This window comes from Oreochromis niloticus, linkage group LG17 (genome assembly GCF_001858045.2).
Source record: "Oreochromis niloticus isolate F11D_XX linkage group LG17, O_niloticus_UMD_NMBU, whole genome shotgun sequence".
Taxonomy (NCBI): domain Eukaryota; kingdom Metazoa; phylum Chordata; class Actinopteri; order Cichliformes; family Cichlidae; genus Oreochromis; species Oreochromis niloticus.
Genome location: NC_031981.2, coordinates 15,246,860 through 15,267,787, shown reverse-complemented (window position 1 = coordinate 15,267,787; position 20,928 = coordinate 15,246,860). Strand labels below are relative to the sequence as shown.

The 20,928-nt window shown below is 38.5% G+C and overlaps 1 protein-coding gene across 3 annotated transcripts in view; it reads right to left on the bottom strand.

Annotated features, from left to right (window-relative positions):
• The window catches only part of chrm2a (cholinergic receptor, muscarinic 2a), a 94,422-nt gene extending 81,182 nt beyond the window's left edge, over positions 1–13,240 (bottom strand). The window contains exon 1 of one of the 3 annotated variants that reach the window (XM_013275588.3): positions 13,100–13,240. The gene's annotated coding sequence lies outside the window, so the exon portion shown is untranslated. Of the gene's footprint in view, positions 1–11,142; positions 11,235–11,675; positions 11,797–13,099 lie in introns of those variants that run through there. The other 2 variants (XM_025899317.1, XM_025899318.1) reach the window with 2 other exon arrangements.
• Positions 13,241–20,928: the final 7,688 nt, after the last annotated feature.

Sequence of the window (20,928 nt, the reverse complement as noted above, 5' to 3'; positions counted from 1 at the left end):
GTCTTGGAGCAGAATCTGATCCCAGAGTCAACATTAACATGGCTTTTCTGGGGCAGCAGCTTCATTATTGAGTCCCGGCATGGTGAACCGCACCATTACTGCTCTGGAGATATAGAGGCCAAACACGGAGAGCGGAGGGGAGATGGAAAGACGAGAGAAGCCGGGATATGGGATAAGCAGAATGATAAAGTAGGGAGAGGGGAATGAGGGAGTGTGAGTGAAGGATGCTAGCGTGGGGATGGAAGGAGAAAAGAAGTGACCAAATAAATCACCAGCCAACAGGTAATTGGACGAGCTGCACTCCTCTGTTGCATCACTGCGAAAAGTGACACCACGGTTTGAAATTAACTCCAAGGGATTTAGTTCCTTCTGGTATAATTCCAGGAATGGCTGCCATAATGAATCTTTTGGGGAGTAGGAATTATTATCCTAATTTAACTCATATTATGGCACAGCTCTCCAGTGAGTAGAGGCCCCTAACTGAGAGGCTGAAAACATTTGAAATTACCCCTGTATGACCACAACAGGACTGTCCTTGGAAGCTGAGCACTTTCAATGTTTGTCAGGTGAGCAGTTTTTATCACGTGCAAAGTGCGTCTTTGCAGTTCAGAATTAGAATATACAAAGTTAAGTGGTTTCAAGGACAAGAAGATTGAGTCAGACTCAGTCTCAACATTTGCACTTCTGAACAGAAGTTGTTTAAGGGCATAATTATGCAGAACACGCACTCACATTCTCACAGAAGTGTAATTTAAAGATAGAATCGCTCTGATACAAGGTTTGGTGTTCACTTATCTACCAAAATAAATGTATTTCCCAATAAGGAGGATTGTTTGAACACATAAAACAGTACTGCTGAGGTGCTGTACTGAGACAGAATGTCAAGGTCGCATCAGTTATCTATTATGTAGATGATAATAATCAAAGCATAAACGTGCATATCCACCTTTGAATCCAAGTGCTAACAATGGGACATTACAAGAAGCATAAAAGCAGAGGGGACGACCCATCACAAGAATCCTTAGTTCTCCCATTCTTGACGTCAATGTGCTTGCAATATTAAATATCACCAAAGCAACCTATGTTTTCTGTCTTGTCAAGACACTTAGCCCTTTATTGTAACTCACTTATTTGACCTTTTATTCATACTGTACCTAATCCAATATTACCTAGATCTAATTTAAAACTGACTATATGTTAATCATTCTAATTAGGCACCTGGAGAATGGTGCTTTCCTCAAATGAGTGCTAAGGCCATCTGTGCTTTTAGCAAAGTGGATGACCTTTCCTGTACTTCCCCCACCAATAAACCACTAATCTCATTAGGATTTTAGAACACCGCAACAAGTCCTCAGTCCCCCAATGCAAAGTCAGACAGTCAGCACTAATGACCGGAGACATGTGTCGGCCCACAAAATAAAAAAAAGTTAATATTACTTTGAAGACTGAAAAGCTGGCTTGCATAAAAAAAAGAAGTATGAAAAAAAGTTAAAAGTACTTCTGCGTATTGAGGCTCGCAGTTTTAAGAGTGATCTGGAAACTGGGAACATTTTTGATCAAATAAAATCTGAACATCAAATGAGAAATGTGAAAGAACAGAAAAGAAAATGTTTTACAGGTACAGAGATAAAGAGACCCGGGACATTTCTTTGTAGATATTCATTATTCCCAGTCAAATAAAAACTTGAAACCCATATTTTTCAGCTTATTAAAAACAATCAACTTTTACTGATACAAGTTGGTTTTACAACTGAATTACTTGAAAGAAATTCTCTAAGACAATGAAAAACATGAAAGTTCCTGCATTAAAACTTTTCTATTAATGCATGCTTTATTGGATTTGGATACTCTGTGTATTTTGCCCTTATTTATAAAAATAAAAAAGTTCATATGTCCCAAACTGAAGTGGAAAAGGTTTTTACCTAAAACATTCCAAGCATTGAGTTTGAGCTTTTATTACAAAGCTTGATTTTATTCAATGAAAAAGCAAGAAGCAGACGCCACTGTTACTCACGTCCCATCTTCTATGCTAACTGCTTTCAATTATTAGGTGACTGGGGAATGAGACCTCTCTGTTTTAGCCATGTTGGAGAGTATTGATTGGACAAGGAAACTGTATAAAATTGCAGAGAAGTGGGATGACCTTGTCTCTTGTATTTTTCTCCTGATCGACAGACAAAATAGAGACAGCTGTGGAGATGTACCTGCATAGCAATGCTCTCCTTCATTTTGTTCATCTGTGCAGTGTGATTAACACAGTCAATGCATTAACAACATCTTTAACTTTTGTAAAATATATATCTACGTGAATTTGAATACGAAAAAAAGACTTAATTGGCATGAGGTCTTTGGAGAGCCACAGAAATTTGTGGAGGTAAAGGACCACAACTGATTCCCTACCTGCATTTCCAATAACATCTCCAAGCCCAAACATTTCCCAACTACCTAATATTGCCAAGCTAATAATGTTAGTGATGAATGATGACTCACAGATGATTGGACAAATTAAAGGATGAACCACTAATGCAGGATGAGTCATCCAAAAAACATGCTTTTAGAGACATCCAGTGGCTCAATTTTGCACTTCACTGCGGTTATGTAACAAACCACACCCATTGGTGAGTGGCAAGTTTATTGACATGACCTACTTCACTGCAGCCAATTAAGAAAAAAAAAGCGCTAGAGGTCAAAACTATGAACGCTTTTTAGAAAAAGGTAGGAATTTGCATAGTATAATATTATTTAAAATGCTAGCCAAACAATTAGCGTGGATGACAACAAAGGATAACAACTTGGAAAATCCGTTTCGTGTGACTCTAAGTTGTTTTATGATGAGGCATTTTTTTCCTGCTATGACTGGTTTGTTTGTGAGAGGGCTGTCAAAAAGGGCCATCAGAGAGTGTGAACATAGGGGCGACGGGTGCCTCACACAGTGAATCTATCCTACAGTCTGTTTGTGTTCCTCTGACACAGCGTAGTCTCTGGACTCTGTCAGCAGTCCTGTTCCTGTCAAGTCAAATAACAGCATTTCAGATGGACTTCTCTCTCTGACATAGTGAGCCCACTGAATAGTATACCAGAGAGGTTAAAAAAGTGGCTGGAAAATGTGCTGAACTTCATCATACATCCACTGAAGAATGCAAACAAGAAACCCCCCAAAATTCCACAACACACAAGCATGCGTGAGCTCGGAAAACCCAAGAAGTGCCCACTTTCCTCCTTGCTGGCATTTCTTCCAAATGTCAAATCGTTCACCTGGAACGAGTTACACAGACCTTCAGGGATCCTCTTTGAGAATGTCAAACTAAACCACGAATCTGTACAAAGCTTTGGATAAAGTACAACGTCCACTGACTTCTTATAGCCAAGCCTGAGGGGAAGTGAACCATCCAGGTCTCGGATGACACAGTCACACTGCACTTCATAAATGTACATATAATCTTAGCCTGTGCTTTGTCTTTTAAATAAACCAAGCATGTTTATCCTGTGGAAATATCACATGCCCCTAATTTCCGTTTTTGTGTATATTGGAATAAAAGTGAAAATGTCCATACTCTGGTTTCCCTGGAGGCACCTCAAAAACAGAAATCTTTTCTGAGAGGAAAAAAAAAGGTCAGCATCCGCCAAATGTCATCAAACGCTGTGGTATTTACTACCATTATCTGGGCTTCATCTCACGTTTTCGTTTAAAAAGACAGTGTTGACAGAGTCAATAAATTGAACCGACTGACCACATAAAAGGGAACTACAGTTTGCAATGCCTCCGGGCATTAAAAGAAACACAGGAAGAACCAGGTTACACCTCAGGCAATAAACAAGTCTTCACTTGCCAAATCAGAGGAATAAAACAAGAGGTGACACCGGATGCAATAACATTAACAGACTACTTTTATGACTGGACTTAATAATATTGACCTGGTAAATGATGCTCCCTTCTTGCTGTGCCAGCCACTACGCTAGCCTCTTTTCCAGTGTGGAGAGAAGAATGTTTACCTTTTGATTTGATCCACAGTATCCAGGGTCAGGGCCATGTTCATCTGCTGTGTGTGTACACAGTATTGAGTCGTGTGTGAAGTCATCTGTCTCAGAGGCAGCTCTAATTCAGCTTTGATTTCACACATGGTCTTTTTCTCACAGGGAATCTGAAGACAGAGTGTAATTGTTTCATACTCTTTCTGACAATTTGTAAACTGTCTGGAAACTAAATCTATTATTTTTTTCTATAGACACTTTGTTGTAACACTTCAAATCCCTTAAGCTATTTCAACTAATGCTTCTAAAATTAGTGATTTTCAAAGCTCTGAATGCAATATGTCTGGCTTTCGAAGTAAATTTTCTTTCATTGTAGACAGATATATTTAATTGTGAAATAAAATCTATGTGTGTATGTATGTTGTATGTGGTTTCTATTTTTGTTAGGGATTTAAAATTAACAGACCTGTTAGTCACATTCCTAAAAAAGCCCAGTTTATTGATGGAGATTGTGGATCCAAAATGCAATAAGGAATATTCAAAGAGAAGACTGCTCATTGCTTTTTGTATTATAACTGATTGCAATCCAAAGTAGTGTTTGGAGTGTTTTAGGTTTGTTATTTTAATTACAATAAAGAGCCATTCTGAGTTTAAATATCTATCTTAAAAAAAACTTTAATTTGATTCTAAAAAGCAACTTTGTAGCAACAGTCACATCTTGAATTTTTAGCTAAATTTTAGTCGCAGTGTTGTTACAAAACATTCTCAAAACTCCAATAAGAAAATATATGATCATATTTTAGAATTGCAAACTGAAACGAAGCTTATAGCCGTGCATGCTAATGCTAGCTAGACATGCTTACAACATCAGTGTTCACAGGTATAACAACTGCTGTGTTGTTTTCCATTATAATAAGCCAATTAGCAAATTTTATCAAAACATCATGACAAACAGCGGTGCTGAAGATCATTATGTCTTCTAACATTTACCCAGACATGAATACCTATCCAGTTTCATGGCAGTCTATCCACTAGCCATTGGGGTATCTCAACTTGCACCAAAGTGGTCAAGAAGCTAACAGATGGCATAATCTGTCTGTGGTAAGAACAAGAGAATGGCAGGGAAGAAATGACTGTGATTCATTATTGACGTTGAGTACATGGCGTCTCCAACTGATGATCATTCCTGTTTATCAGCTTCAGGCAGGCCAGTAATTAGGACAGCAATTCCTCCAGGAAGACAGTTTGACTTTTATTGCCTATTCAAATAGAAATCAACCGCCAGCAGCTCATTGACTCGCACTTAGCATGAATTAATGCTCAGCTACTTCTAATGGATCACACGTACTGTTGTGTAATCTGTGGTATAAATCTACAAAACTCCCAATGGTATATTGAAGGTTATGTGCATCTGTATCTTCTGTTTGGTCATTTTACGTCTTTCAAACACTAGCAGCATCGCTCCTCTGCCTCATGTACCTAAATGATTTTAACCTGCATTTGTATCCGCTGCAGATTTTCCTTCCTATAACAACCAAAACCTTCAAAGGCAAAACAAAGAGCAGTCTTAGACTGGAAGCTCAGCTTTCGTCCCATGAAATACCAAGCACTCCTCCTGTTGGCTAATTGCTTGTTAGTGGTCCTCGCCAACAAGAAGAAAAAGTCACACAGGGCTACTTCAAAAACATCTGCAGCAGCACAGTGAGATATTAAGGCGCCCTGTCATGTTGGCGCCATTTACAAGAACTTGTGACACCAGCTGAAGCTGTTCCCCCTGCTGCTAAAGTTGCACTGCAAAAAGAAAAAGCAATCTAAATTCACTCCTACCTTCTTTCTTTGTTTTTGTCCACATCACAGAGCTCTCTTGGTAATGCCATTCTGTGAATAGGCCCTAATTGTGTGTAAAAGCATATGCTATAGGTCAGAGGGAAAGCTTGATTCTACCTTTTTAGTCTAATATGTCTTACAATCTCCAATCATAGAGGAATTTGGCCTGTGGGCAATTAGAATAATGCCTCCCTGCCAAGGTCAGATGCGAGCAGACAGGCATACCGAATCTGAATGTTTTATGGAGGAAATGACAATGGCGGAGCCAGATAATAAAGCTGGTTGGAATTATCTGGTACTGAGGCTCAGAGTAATTAAGAGCAAAGAATGGCTGCCTGGCATTATTGCTGGGTGAGTGGCAAGACTGGAGAACACCTGAGGCTTTTGGAAGTGCACCACATTCAAAGGAATCTCCAGAGGTTTAGAGGGTAGTACTTACAACTGCTGCTGTCGCATTTCAACTGCTGTTCAGGTTCTGTTATTCAGGAATGCAACACAGACCAATGCTGCTAGGGTAAAAGGACTAAAATTATGAAGCTGCACCACCGGGACATTTTGCATCCAGTTTGATTTAAAGATATGTTGATAATGTTAATTTGTGAAAAAAAAGTTAATGTATCATGGTATCAGTTATAACATAGTAAAATACATAACAAAATAAATGGAGCTAAAAGTGTCACTATCAACTAAATGAGATTTTACTAAAAAACTCAGGACATGTTTAAAAATGCTACATTATTATAGTCTTAAAAAAATAACTTTTCAGGTCTATTCAAGAATTCTGTCTGTGAATATGTTTAAATTAAGATCTATGATTAAAAATGGATACATAACAGTATTGAATGGGATAGTAATAAGCTAAAAAAAATTATATTATAACTGAATTCTACTGAAATCTATCTTGAAATTGAACATCTTTCACTTTTTTGGTTTTGCTGCCCAAGAGTAAAAACAGGCAGCTATTTTCATTTAAAAAAGTTGTGTACACAAACTTCAGTCGAAAGAGTTAAAAAAAAATGTCCAACAATAGAAGAGTAAAATAATGCTTTAAAAATGAAAATTAATGAATGAACTAAATTGTTTTCACATGCCATGTCCACGAACATGTGCTTTACAAAACAAGGGTCGGGCTCATAGTGGGTGAGGTATTCTAGACAGAGATGTCCATGCTTTCCTCTTACCAGCCACCAGCTAAAGCACTTCTAAGAGGGATACCGAGGTCTTCCCAAGTTAGCTGAGAGTCTTAAGCCCTTTCTTATGACAACAGATGTGTGCTGTGGTGTACTGCACCAATTTGTCAGAGGGTTTCCTCCACTCGTTAGCAAAACCATGAGGTGCTTGAAGTATTCCAGTCCAGGAAGCAACTCATTCCCAACCCACAATGGGCAATTCAACCTTTCACAGCTTAGCTCTGTGGCTTCGGGTTTGAAAATGCTAAAACAAAAGTGGATATAATCAATTTTAGAAGGGAAAAAAAGTTCTGTTTTGGAAAAAATATATATATTTGAAGCTGAAGTTCTGTCTTAAGTATTCTTAAGAAATGGCCTTAAAAAGAAAATTCCCATAGACTAGGCATTGAGCTGGTAAGTTGGATGCCAGCTACAGAGAATCTGTGACATGTATTATTTAAAAATCTAAAAAGTATATCTGACATGTCAAGCCAATAAGAAACTTCAAATCAATTTTAGACTAAAAGAAAAACCATGCAACGCCTTTGAAATACAATCCTAAAGTATAATCCAGCTCTTTTGAGAAATCAGGTTGTAGACATTGCTGTTTGATCTTGATCAGGCCTTGAGCTGCAACTTCCTGAAGAACTAGATAAACCAAACCAGACAGCATTGCAATAGTAATGTAAAAAGAACTCTATGCAGTCCTACGAAAAACTTACTAAACCCAATGATTTAATAGATTGTAGAAAAACCTTTAGCGGCAATGCCATTGTTTTCTTTTAGCAGTCTCTCTGGAATTTTGTCCCACTCTTTACAGTGTTGCTTCAGTTCATTGATGCTTGCGGGCATTCATTCTTGCACAGCTCTCTTTAGGTCCCACCACAGTATTTCAAAAAAGTTGAAGGCTGGATTTTGAATGAGCCATCACAGCACCTTGATTCTTTTCTTTTACAGTCATTCTTTTATAGATTTTCTGGTATGCTTGGGATCATCGTCCTGTTGCATGACCCATTTTCAGCCAAGCTTTAGATGTGGGACAGAAGGCCTCACATTCAACTCTAGAATACTTAGAATAATTTAATATACAGAGGTGATCATCGTTGACTCAATGGCTGCAAGGTTTCCAGGTCCTGTGGCTAAAAAGCAAGCCAAAATCATTACCCCTCCACCACCATGCCCGGCAGTATGAGGTGTTTGTGCTGATCCACTGTCGGTTATGGATAAATATCTCCACTTTGGTCTCATCTGTCGAAAGAAGTTTGTCCAAGAAGTCTTACACTTTTTTTCAGATCAACCTTTGCAAGCCAAAACACCTTGTTACAACTTCCCCTCTTGATTTCTATCGATGCAGTAAAGGTGTACTTAGTTTTTTGTGCACTTAGACTGTACATGTAGATGTCTGGAAGAGTATGAAGCTTAATAGTCCCTGTTATTACGTCATCAAATGTTAATGTGTATGTGTGTAGCAATATTATGTATAAATAATTATCTGTCAAAATTAATTAAATGTTATAAAGTGTTAAAAAGTTTCTGGTTTGTCAGACACATTCTGAATCGCGACATAAGAGAACAGACTACATCATAGAGAACTGCTGAACTAATTTCGTAGCATAGATTTTAAAAGCAATTACAGTGAGACTGGATCCATGTGAATGTTGATGAAATACGCTGACCAATTGCTGTAAGTAGTGCTTAGTCCATTGATTCCAAGTCTTTTGTTACAAATGCAATTATACTGGTTTGTTTCGTCTAACTCTCTCTGTCTGCTTGATAATGACCTTAAGGAGGAATCTTCCTCCTCTCATGCTGTCCAATCAATGCCACTTCGTGCAGTGGTTTAGAGGCACTTCATATTGCAAAGCTCTGCAGTCGCTCATCATCTGAGAAGCAGTCCAAGTAAATGGTACATTGGTCATTTGTTCCACTGGCCGAATCAGCTTCAACGTATGAGAATCTGCACGCTCCGACTGTGGATATATGCATATTTAGAAACAACGTTTATATATGTATGAGTCAATGACATCCTCATCCTGTCACTCTTTTCATTCGCATAACCTCATATCCCCGCATATACATCTGTACTTGTATGCAACATGCTCACTGTTATGTAAAACCCCTTCATCTCTTTTCATCTCTTTCAGAAAAATTCCACAGATCAGTTGAGCCCATTCTTTTGCTTCTGCTCAATTGCTTCCTTCAACACCCAGCCGATGCTACACGGACTTTCCGGCTCATCCACATGGAGCAAAAATAACATTCTAATTGCATAAAAATAAAATAAATAAGTATGTAATGACAACAAAAAGAAAGCGATTAGAGCAGGAGCTCAGTGCAAATAGAGGACCCTACTGCGGCTGAAAGCGTGATAATTAGACATTCCTTTCTGTGTGTGCCAGATACACAGATTCACTAATGTGCACTGTGCAGCCTCTCTACAACTGAGGAGCTTATGTCCATGCAAAGAGGCACCCCACTGGCTAAATTTAACTATTTACAAAAGCAACCTTGTCTGTAACACTGTTTCCAACACTGCCAAAAGCACAGATTTAGCAATATGTGTGCAATGTGCCCTCACTGAAGGTAGCAGCGCTGGCATGAGCCTCCTCCTTCAATCGCTTTGCTCTCCGTCCTTCGTGTGAATGTGACCGAGAAAGACTGATTCATTCCATTTCATTTGAGTGTACGTGCATGCATGTCTCACTGTTATGAAGCACCGTTTTGGTTAAAATCGTCATGATTTCAATGTGAAAGACATCAAACGAGAACGAGAGCTTTCGTTAGCGTGTTTTGTACACAAGAGGAATAAAGATCACTTTTAAACACAAAAGCAAAGCAAAAGGTGCTGATTCATAAATCCCAGAAATACACTTAATCTATTAAATATTTGTCACATTACTCTCATCTGCATCAACAACAAAGACACCAATACGCAATATTCATGCAGAACTGCAGGGTGATACATAAATCAATGCATGTCATCATTTACTACATCAGTCAAGCTCATGGACACCAGATTCTGACACTCTGTCATCTGCATATTTCATGGAATAGCAGTAGGGTTAAAGAAAAGGGTTTAAATTAAAGCAAGCTACACATCTGATCGTAGTAGACCTCAGTGAGCTTCGCGAAATTATAAATAACTTTTTTTTAAAAATCTAATAGATTGAAAATGAATAACTCACAGTTCATGTAAACCTCACCTATCAGCATCATGGTATCAGACACGGTCTTAAGTGGAAATGGACAGAAACAAGTTGTTGAAAGTTACAACGAATACTTGCTTAGAGAAAAATCTTCATTGCTACAGAACAGAAGGAACAAAGGGACACAATAAAAGCCTTGGGAACTTAAAAAGTGGTTGGAGTTGTGAAAAAGACGTGGGTAGCACAGTGAAACAGTCACAGTTTATACAGCTACAACAGTTAAGCTACACTTTACCAAGTGTACACAAATATCACCTTTTATAATGCTATTATGTAATAAATATGACTCCATCCAGGTTTGGATTTGATTTTCAGTGATTATTATCTTTTGCATTTTTGTTTTTAGAGGTCCTGTGAATCTGTTGAGTGATTTTTCTACACCTAATGGAATTTTTTTTGCCCTGTAAACTGCTTTTCCCCATAAAACATAATAAGTAGACGACAACCTTTATCTGCACATCCACACACAGCAATATTAAACATTTTCAGGAAAAAACAATCATGTTTTTGTCTCAAGCACAAACCTGTTGACGGTTTTGATATTGGTTTCCTTTTGACTTCATTATGTTTTAAGAGTTTTGCCAAATGAACACTATTCGTCACACTGAAAACTGGGCTAGTTCCCCTGCAGTGCAAATCCAAAGAAGAAAACAGTGCGAAGCGGATTCCACACCAAATGGAAATCCTTTTTTTCTGGCAAGAAACTAAATCAAATGTCACATGAATTAATAATGATTTTTACAAGAACAAAACCAGCATCGATAGGAGGTACTAAGGCAACACCACTTCTTTTTGTTTACTCTTCAGCTCTTTAAACAAAGCCAGTTACAGCCAGGAATCAAAACGTAATCAAGGTCAAGCCACAGCAGTTAACTGTACAACATAATGCTAAAAATACCAGATATCAGCACAGATGCTGGTGAAATGCACCAGACTAAATATTTACAAAATAAGAAATGAATACGCACAAGCAAAATGTACTTAGCCTTATTATAAAGTCCTTAAAATCAAGGTAAGAGGCACACAGAGAGACCATATGTTTCCTCTTCTCTCAGTCAGAATTAGCCGCCAGTCTTGGCGAAACCCGATTTTCTCCCCACTGTAACAACTGAGAAATCCCCCGACCCCCACCCGCCCCAATTCCAAGAAAACCTCTTCTCCCTCTTCTCTGGCTGTAACTTTTGAGTGAAGTTAAATGACCCCAAACTACAACCTCACCTCCAATCATCACAGCGAACCACAGAGCTCGTACAACTGCGATGATTAATCTAGCCGAACGATACAGTAGGAGTAGACTGCGTTTTGTTGTTGTTGTTTGTTTGTTTTGGTGTTTTGTTTTTTGGGGGTCTCCTTTCCAGTCACACGACTGTGACTGCGGTTAATTTTGCTGTTGTGCAGATTAGAAAAATACAATGGGTTTTGTAGCCAAACGCTGTTTGATATAAACTAATGAAAAAAAAATCAAAATACTTCAAACAAAAAAGAACAGAAACAGGTTTACCTTTGAGCCCCCTGTTCGATTTAGTGGCAAAAGCCTCTCTATCTGTCGTTAAACATGACTGGAAGATCCAATCTAGAAGTAAAACATCTCAACTATAAGACCCGTGGTTATAAAATCCGACAGAAACCCGCAGTCTCAAATCTGTTCTGTTGCGTTGCGCTTTTACGCACCTCTGGTGCGGCTTCGACGCCAAATCGTCTCCTAATCTCATTCTAAAAGGTGACGGTAGATCTCAGTGCAAATATGAAAAAAAAAAATGCTTATTTTTATTGCGATCGCTGTTGAAAACACGGGGAATGTGAACATGTGGCGAAAAAGCTCGCTGAAATCAAGAATGGTTTTATCGAATTAATGAGACGAGAGAAAACCGCTTTTGGGCAATTATAGACTTTCACAGATCTGTATCTCTGGTGCCACATTAACGACTATACATAAGGTTTCAGCACGTAGGAATTGTCAAAAGGCGAGTTTTCTCTCCATTGGGAATTATTTGCGTCCTATTGTAGAAATGAGACCAGCAATTTTATCCAGACTTGAATGAAACGATGCGGAGCGCTTTTATCCAAGTCACATTGGAGTCCTTTAAGCACACATTATGGTTCGAGTAAGTCAATTGGCTCTTCCTTTTAGAAAGGATCCAAAAACAGATTGTTGGAATTAGTAATGTCCGGAGAAATTAGGCTTTAACGTCTTGAATACTTGATAAAAATGCGCGCAATGGACGCGTGATCGTATAATATTGACAAAATTAATAAGGTATCGCGGTCCATGACTCTGAAATTGTTTCCGCTTCTGGGGTTGTCAAAAAAAGTATATCAGAACCACAAAGTTCCCCTTGCTCCATCTAAGATGCGCAAAGACACCGATGTTGGCACAGGGAGCTGTTGAAATGTCTTTGTGTTCATTGCGCATAGCTTCCAAAGCAGTAGATATTAGACGGGCTCTTTCTAGTTCGATTATAAGGTGTGAAAATATTTTTCAATAGTCACCGAGGATCAGGATGTGAGCTGAATTACGTGAAACTAGAGTTATGTACTTTTGCCACTCCATGAAACCAAAACAGCGCTGAAATGTTTGAAATCAGAATAACCCCCACTCGGAGTAGCACCGTGACAATCGAGTTTCCACATATTGAATGTATACGCAGGTGTTGATGTGGCTGTGTGAGCAACCTGGCGGGTATAGATAGATAGTCCCATACTAAAAAAAAAAAAGAAAAAAAAAAGTCCAAGGTTCAACTCCTGACCACAACTACTTCCTCCTTTCGGACTGTCCTTGAGCAAGACAGCTTAATAAACCCCTTTTACTGAAAAAACAAGCGCTTCTTGTCTGACAGCTTCAGATAAAATATCGAATCCTTTGGTTCCTTTCAGAAATCACAGACTATTGATCATAAAGGGGCCAATATTCAGTCGGCAGCTTACCTGCTTTTATGCTGTCACGCTGGTGGCTTCTTTTTGGTCCGCTTCATCGCATCGCTGTTGCATGTCTGAGGACATGCTTCTGAAGACGGGCTTTGGAGACAAAACGCGCTGCACAGGAGAAAGTGCAGAGGGGGTGGGGGGTGCGTGAGCAAGACGGCGAGAGAAAGGGAGAGAGAGCCGTAAGAAGTAGGCTGGCTTCTCTTTGACGGTAACGACAGTCGTTATTTGCCTTTCAGATTCAGGGAAACCAGCCTGAGTTTAGTGCAGCAACACGTGATTTAAAACAGAAATCACCCGCAGCTTGAAAGAGTGCTATTCGTCGGTACACTAATTAAACCCCATGCCAGGAGAATCAGACACTTGCCACAGATTTTCCGCGGTAAATCAGCTCATTTAGCCCGTTAGTATATTTTTTAACGACATTGGATTTTTTCTTCAAATTATATTTTAATTGGCTGGGGTGTACTTCGGTCTTAATCATTGTCATTTTGATTGAAAAGACAAAATTTTGCTTGTGGCTTTTCTCTTATATATAGTTCCCATTAAAAAAAAAGCCTGAGTGAGAGCTTTGCGTAGACTTTAGATTCAGCACCAAGGAGAGCGAATATAAGCGATACGGGAAAAGAAATACAAAAGCAAAGCTTGCTCACCTTTTGCCTCTGCAAAATTCAATCTTTTCATCGACGTGGATTTTAGTGTACCTTTAATTAAGAAACAATATTTGTTTATTCAAGTACTTTTTGAAAAGAAATCTAAATTCAAACAAAAGAAGAACTGAATGGCTCTCAGACCTGCATCATGTATTTCTGTCTATGCACACGTGTCTTTGCAGGAAACCTGTTGATTATCTAAACACGTGGCCAACAGGACCTGCTTCGTGTCAAGTTGTATACATTGTAGGGACTTAGTTTCCCCCCTTCTCTCTCTGAAGACGGCTCTCACAGCGGAATGACTCCTTTTATCATAACTGACTGGCGCTTATCAGATTTACCCGCTTAGCACTTGTTTGAAAGCTGAATTTCTGCCTGATTTATTACAACATTGCATTTGGGAACTGGACTGCTGCTATTAAAGTCTTGGAGTGATTTGACATTATTCAGTATTTTTCAAAAAAATCTGCCACACAGCCAAGATTTCTGGAAAAACAAACAGAGGATGAGAATGTTTTACTGACATCTACTGGGGAAGTATTTTTTAAAGTCACTCTGGCTCTGTGTATTTATGTGTTTGCCTCTTAACAGGTCATCTGCCCACAGGAAGTAAAGCTGAAGTCAGTTTCATAGACCTAAACCAACCAGCACCCTTCCCAAGATCATCCAACATGCAGGTAACACAGGTAACACAGGTAACTTTCTTCTTCTTCTTCCTCTATGCTGAATTTGACCAAATCACCATGAAGATTCTTAAGTGTTTTCTGATTCAGAGACAAAGAGTGAATGATGCCACCCCGAACCCTACCTGCCAATTAAAATGTATCAAGTGGTACTAGTTTAGGTTTGGGAAGCATACTGCATTTGAATTATTTAACAATGTGGCTCATGTAGCAACTGAAAAAAAAAATGCTAAAATGCAGAGAGGTTGCATATAAAGTGGGAAGGCTCTGCAGAGAAATGGAAAAACTAAGTAAGAGACAGAAGAGAGGCTGTTGTCATCTAGTGACAGATATCAGACATGGTTTTACACGGCTATGAGAGAATAATACATCAGTGACTCATGTAAATGCTCCAGGTATGTGATGAATCCTTAAATCCCATCTGATTGCATGTGCCAAAAACAAGTAGGGTGACAACAAAAACATCCACCACATGCGTTAATTATTCCTATTCGCATTGCTTCTGACATGCACGACTCACTGTATATGCACACACGCTGCTCATTACTCATGTGAGTGTGTGTGTGTTCGTGCTGTGAGCAGTCACCTAAATGGCCACAGATGCGTCACGTGTTGCATTCACACCTGTGTTATGCTGATGAACAGGAGAGCCTCAAAGGGTGGCTCGAGTGCACTGCAATTAGTTATAGAAAATCGCAGTTTTAATGGACTCGCTATTGCCCAATTAACAGAAACACGATGAACAAAGAGTCATCTAATGCACTATCCAGAAAATAGCACACACATCAAAGTGCATATATAAAATTCATCGTTAATGTACTTTTATGGCAGCTGTGTGGCCGTGGTGTGCTTTAACTTTACTGCAATATAGAAATCTTGTCTTCGTCTCGGCTCTGTCTCTCATCACCTCTGATCCAAAGCCTTTGTACGCCTGCTCGACAAAGATTTCCAATGTACTGATTTTGACTGACGTCACTGAACATCTGGACCCATACAGTCAAATCACACGGCCAAGAAAAGCAAAGCCATGAAGGATTTCACAATGCTTAGCATAACCTATTCTGGAAGACATTAGAAGGATGATGAAAAGCACGATGAATACATTTAAAAACATGAGTTTCTTAAACTATCTTACATGCTTAATCTGTATTGAGAGATGCTGGCTGGCATGCCTCTTCCTTGCACATTGGAAGCAGCTGTATAATTGTTTTTCAGGCTCTCAGACATTAAGGCACATTGTTTTCATTTGAAAATAATACAAACTCATTAAGAAAACCAAATGCTGTCATTTCAAACCCAGCAACTGATAAAACAAATCACATTTTATTGTTCTGTTTTGGGGATGTCATGCATTTATTTGGGTTTATGAGGCCAAATCTGAATAACAATTTTGCACTTGTGATAGGTGATGTGTGTTTGCAAAGTATAAAAAAATACGAATACTATTTTTCCGCTCGTGTATGCTTACCACAATTTATGTAAATAATACTGGCTTTTAATAATCTCAAACAAGATGTTTTAAATTGAAGAATAAAATAAGACAGAAAAGAAAAGTAGAAAAAAAAATGTAGTTTCTTATATGGATATATTCATTTACTGAAGTTACATAGTGCTGTAATACATAGCCACTAATGTAAAGGCAATAAATCTGGATCCAACACTTGAAACGCTTCCACTGATTTATATTATGTGGCTTTCTTATCGGAAATAGGACGTTAATGTGAGTATTCTGAAATCAATATGTCTAAAAAATGCATTAACGTCACCATTATTCGTGTTTAACCACTTGAAGGGTAGTTAAATACTACAGTCAGCCACTGAGTGTGCTTGAGAATGCTTATTGATCAGCAGGCTGTCCATCAATGTGAGCAGCTGTCAAGAGACTTTAACTTGCTGTTGAAAAACCTGAAGTACCACTCGACTAAAAAGAAGGATGAAATAATCCCCTTGGTGTCTTAAACCAAGTCTCTCACCATAGTTCTCTATATAAAGTATTTTGTAACGCTCCAAGCTGCGGAGAATTTGAGTGGATGAAGTAAGGCTGATCCTGTGATCACTTGTTAAAAAAACCAAAAAACAAAAGGGGAAGCAGAGGTTCGTGTTGGAAAATTTTAAATGAGAATTTTGAATTGAAATTCAGCTCCGTTGTAGTTTCTTCAAAAACAGCTTCAAATTTGGACCATTTAGAGTTCATGATTTAACTTTCCACTTTAGCTGAACTAAATAAACCTAAGGGAAAAGTCAATACTGCATAAGGTGAATGGGGAATCAGAATACTCAGCACTGCCTACATTAATACAGTATGAAGTAGTAGCACGTAACCACTCACTTTTCAACAGTTAACAATTCTGTTGGGATGAGTTGTCATTGCAGGCAAATGTGCTGTATGTAGTAAGACCATTTTGTCTTGATTGGGTTTAACAAGTCAGTGACAAGCTGTTCCCGCAGTCCTCCCAGGACCAGCAGAACAAAAGACAGAAGCGAGGGAGAAAGGAGGGGGTAGAAGAAATACAATACACATGATTCGATAGATGGGATGGGGAATGCGATTCACCTGCAATTTAAGGAGCAGGCCAAACAGCTGTCACAACAATTTCATGTGCTTGCTAATTAATTTTCTACATGAATCAGTATAGAAAAAACAAAACTATCTTACGTTTGCATGTCATCAAGCTTTTCAAAAAGCAAGTCTTATTTCTCGTTATTAGTCTTTCTTCCCATATGCTAAACTTTCCGTTTACAGTTTGGCACACTGCAATATATATGTATATATAATGTATATACAGTATAATGCTAGGGTAGGAATGCCAGCACTCATCAAAAATAGTTCTCAAATTTTGTTCATCCCTGTGTGAATATATATACTTTATGTGGGCACTGTCCAAAAACGTGTGCATTAAGCCCCAGACAACAGCTCAAAGCTGTGATTGGCAGTACACAATGTAACTTGCTGCCCAATTTGAGCATAAACATGTTAAAGCACATAAGGACCATCTGTACTGGATTATGTAAAAAGATGAACCGCTTTCTCCGTTGTCCAAGGTCTTTATAGAACTAACCAGCACTCATTTACAAAGTTCCTCTGCATGTATATTATAATTATACAGCTTAAAAGTATATGCTGGGATATTTATATGCATACATATTTAAACAGACACACAGTATGTAAAAATGTATTATTATTATTGTTATTATTGTTAATTTTGTCAAAGCTGTTGACATCAAAGAAGTACGTGCAAGATATTTCTTGGACATGGCCCCGGGTCATGGCAATGGTGAAAACGGCCTTCTTCCAATGCTTGTGCAGGACTCCTTGGCATGTTTTTTAACTGCACTGGGTGCCATTTTTGCTGTAGGGTTATGGTGTGAACATGGACTTTTTAAACCAAACCAAAACCTTTTCCCAAACTTGTCACTTTTGCTGTCTTCTGTTTCCTAAATCTAAGCAAACAGTATGCAAAAGCACCCATCATGTCAGCTGATGTAGAAACAATTGCTAGTAAAAATCATTCTTTTTATCCAAAGCAGTTGCATCAAATTAACTCATAGTTCTCTTTAGCAATGACCTAAACAGTAATGGACTGAACGTGCCATCACCCCCTGTCAAATGTCTTTTTAATCAGTCTCAAAACGACATCTTTATTTTACTCATATTTCAGCTTTAATTACTTTGCTTCCATCTTTTACAGTGTTTTCAGATTAAACTGTGTTCAGTATTGTCGTCATGAGCACCACTTTTCTGATGGCTCATATTCAGCTCACACTGAGTCATGTCACTTGTATTAAATGCAGGACAAAATCAGTGGAGGAGTGCAGACGGGGTGGAAAGAATAAAGTAGAGTTTTATTAGTAAATGGGATCTTTTCCAGATGATATCTCAGCCCCCTTAGCAACACATGAAAGCACAAGCATTCAAGTGCAGGTACCTATTCATGGTCAGCAGATATTTATCTCAAAATATTGATTAAACTGTCTCATTTTTGGGGGTGGACTTTCACTTTAAGCTCACATTTTCTTTTTGTATAAAGAGAAGGGCTAAGGGAGTGAAGTGGCTTATCTAAAATGCCTGGGGTTAATTGCCCTCAATCCAGGATCTGCTTTTGAATGTTTCCACGTCTCCAAATTAGTTCATTAGCAATTCTTTGCAATTCTTCTATAGTGTCTTAATTGAGGGTAATTAAGTGAAGTGATGGCATTAGTGGAGTGGTGGACAAAGCATCAAAACCTCTGCTAGGGGTGTAGCATACATGAATATGTCATTAATGGTGACACTCAAGAATAAACCCCACAATCTCTAATTGTGGTAAAGCTTTAGAATGGCCAATGTGCATTTGCCTGAAACATTTTTTGTTATTTAGATAAGTGGGATAATTGGAGGGGGATGAATGGTGCACCAGAGTGCAGATGTGCAATAAAGCTGTGTTGAAACTGTGCAGACCAGCAGGATTAGCACTTTGTGTCACGCCTTCATTTTCCAGTCTGTTTATGTGTGTTGAGAAGAAAAAGAAGTGTCGTCCCGGTGCTCGTCTGATCAGTGATAAATCGAATGCAACTTGTGATGTTTGCTCATTTATCTTTAGTCTCTCCGTGTGTTTTCTATATGCAACTTTAACCTACTGACCTGTCCAACCTTCCAAAATGGCCTTTGCAGGTGGTTGATCATAGTAATCGATATTTACGAGTACAAGTACATGTAAATCCTTTGCTCTTGCCATCACTCATTTTCCTTTAGGTGAGACAAGACCTGTCTCCTTCAGCGCTGTTAGATCAACTATTTCTACCATGTAGATTGTGAAAGTAATTGGTCTTTTTTAGTGTAATGTGTGATTCTAACCACATTTTAACTAAAAAAAATAATAAAAATAAAGAAGACATGTACTATTTCCCCCTATATTACCACCAAACCTATCTACCCTGTAGGTGGAATTTGTTGTACTGTATTTTTCGGACCATAAGGCGCACCGGATTATAAGGCACATTAAGCGAAACAAAACAGTCAGATAAGTCAAATTTTATTCAACTCATTCTTCTTGCTTCCTCCACTTCCGTACCATTGATTCATTAATGTTGAATTCTCTCGCAGCTGCTCTATTCCCATGTTGTTGCAGTATATTAATGATTAACATCGTATTGTGGATGGATTATCTCAGTTGTTCTCCTGACTGAAGTTTGGTCCATTTACTGCATCCTGCCATGCGATTGCATTTGTCCCTAACCATCAGGAAACCTCACGTTAACTTTTATCAAATGGAAAAAGGTTAGCGTTCATTCTCCAGCTTCACTGTGTTTACATTATGCTAACATAGCTGTGATGCTATGTCACAAGCGATCACGTAGCACATCATTATATACCAGCTAGTCCAACTTCAATAACCTCACAAAAGTCACTGTTGTTTAGTTTTCTGTCTTCATTTATGTCGGAAGTGATAGCAGAGCTGTACGTTTTAATTTTTCAGAAATCTCTCAGTCAGAACATGCTATATCATGTTTAGGTGGAAACTAGCGAGCTAACGTCCTGCTAACTTCTAACTCCATTAAATTTAATAAATTCTGTTTTCATGGATGCCTGGATGTTAAACTTGATTGTTACACCTGGTAAAGCAGCAATGCTGATCATTTTTATCAAAGACGAAAGAATTTAGACAGTTTTTAACTCTCAGTGATGCTGCAGTGTTCGTTTGACTTTGGAACCTGAAGAGGACGGAGTTTTGGACCCAGATTACAGAAGCCGTAATGTTCCGACAATCCATCAAGCGCTGCCGCTTCGTAGCTTACCGAAGTCATACTAAAACATTTTTTGACAGATTTTTGAGCACCGTGTATCACAAAAAATCAGTTTGAGGTCAGTAAGCACAACCAGAATTCATACATAAGGCACATCAGATTATAAGGCGCACTATCGATTTTTGAGATATAGTGCAGAAAATACGGTATTTTGATTTTAAGGCGAGTTCTACGGACTGGCTCTAATGAGAATTTTTTCCTATCCAGTTGTGAATTCAGCAGCTGGTTGCTAGCTCAGTCACCTTAGATTCAAAATTTAAGTTCAAGTGACAATGGCTGGCTGGAGAACTTTTGAGTTTTGTTCCTGGTTCATGAAAAGGTTTGGGACATTTTGTTAGCTTGCCATTCCTCTTATTTCTAATCTTAACCTTGATTGATCCTTTATTGTAACTGATACCTCAATATTGTCCTATTCAGTTGATTTGGGTGGCTACAAACAACAAAACTAATAGTTTTATTGTTACCAGTCATAATTTTGACAGCAAATACTCATTTAGTTTTAGTCATAGTCTAAATCAGGGGTGTCCAACTCCAGGCTGGTGTCCTGCAGGCTTTAGGTGTTTCCTTGATCCAACACAGCTGATTTAAATGTCTAAATTACCTCCTCAACATATCTTGAAGTTCTCCAGAGGACTAGTAATGAGCTAATCATTTGATTCAGGTGTGTTGACCCAGGGTGATATCTAAAACCTGCAGGACACTGGTGCTTTAG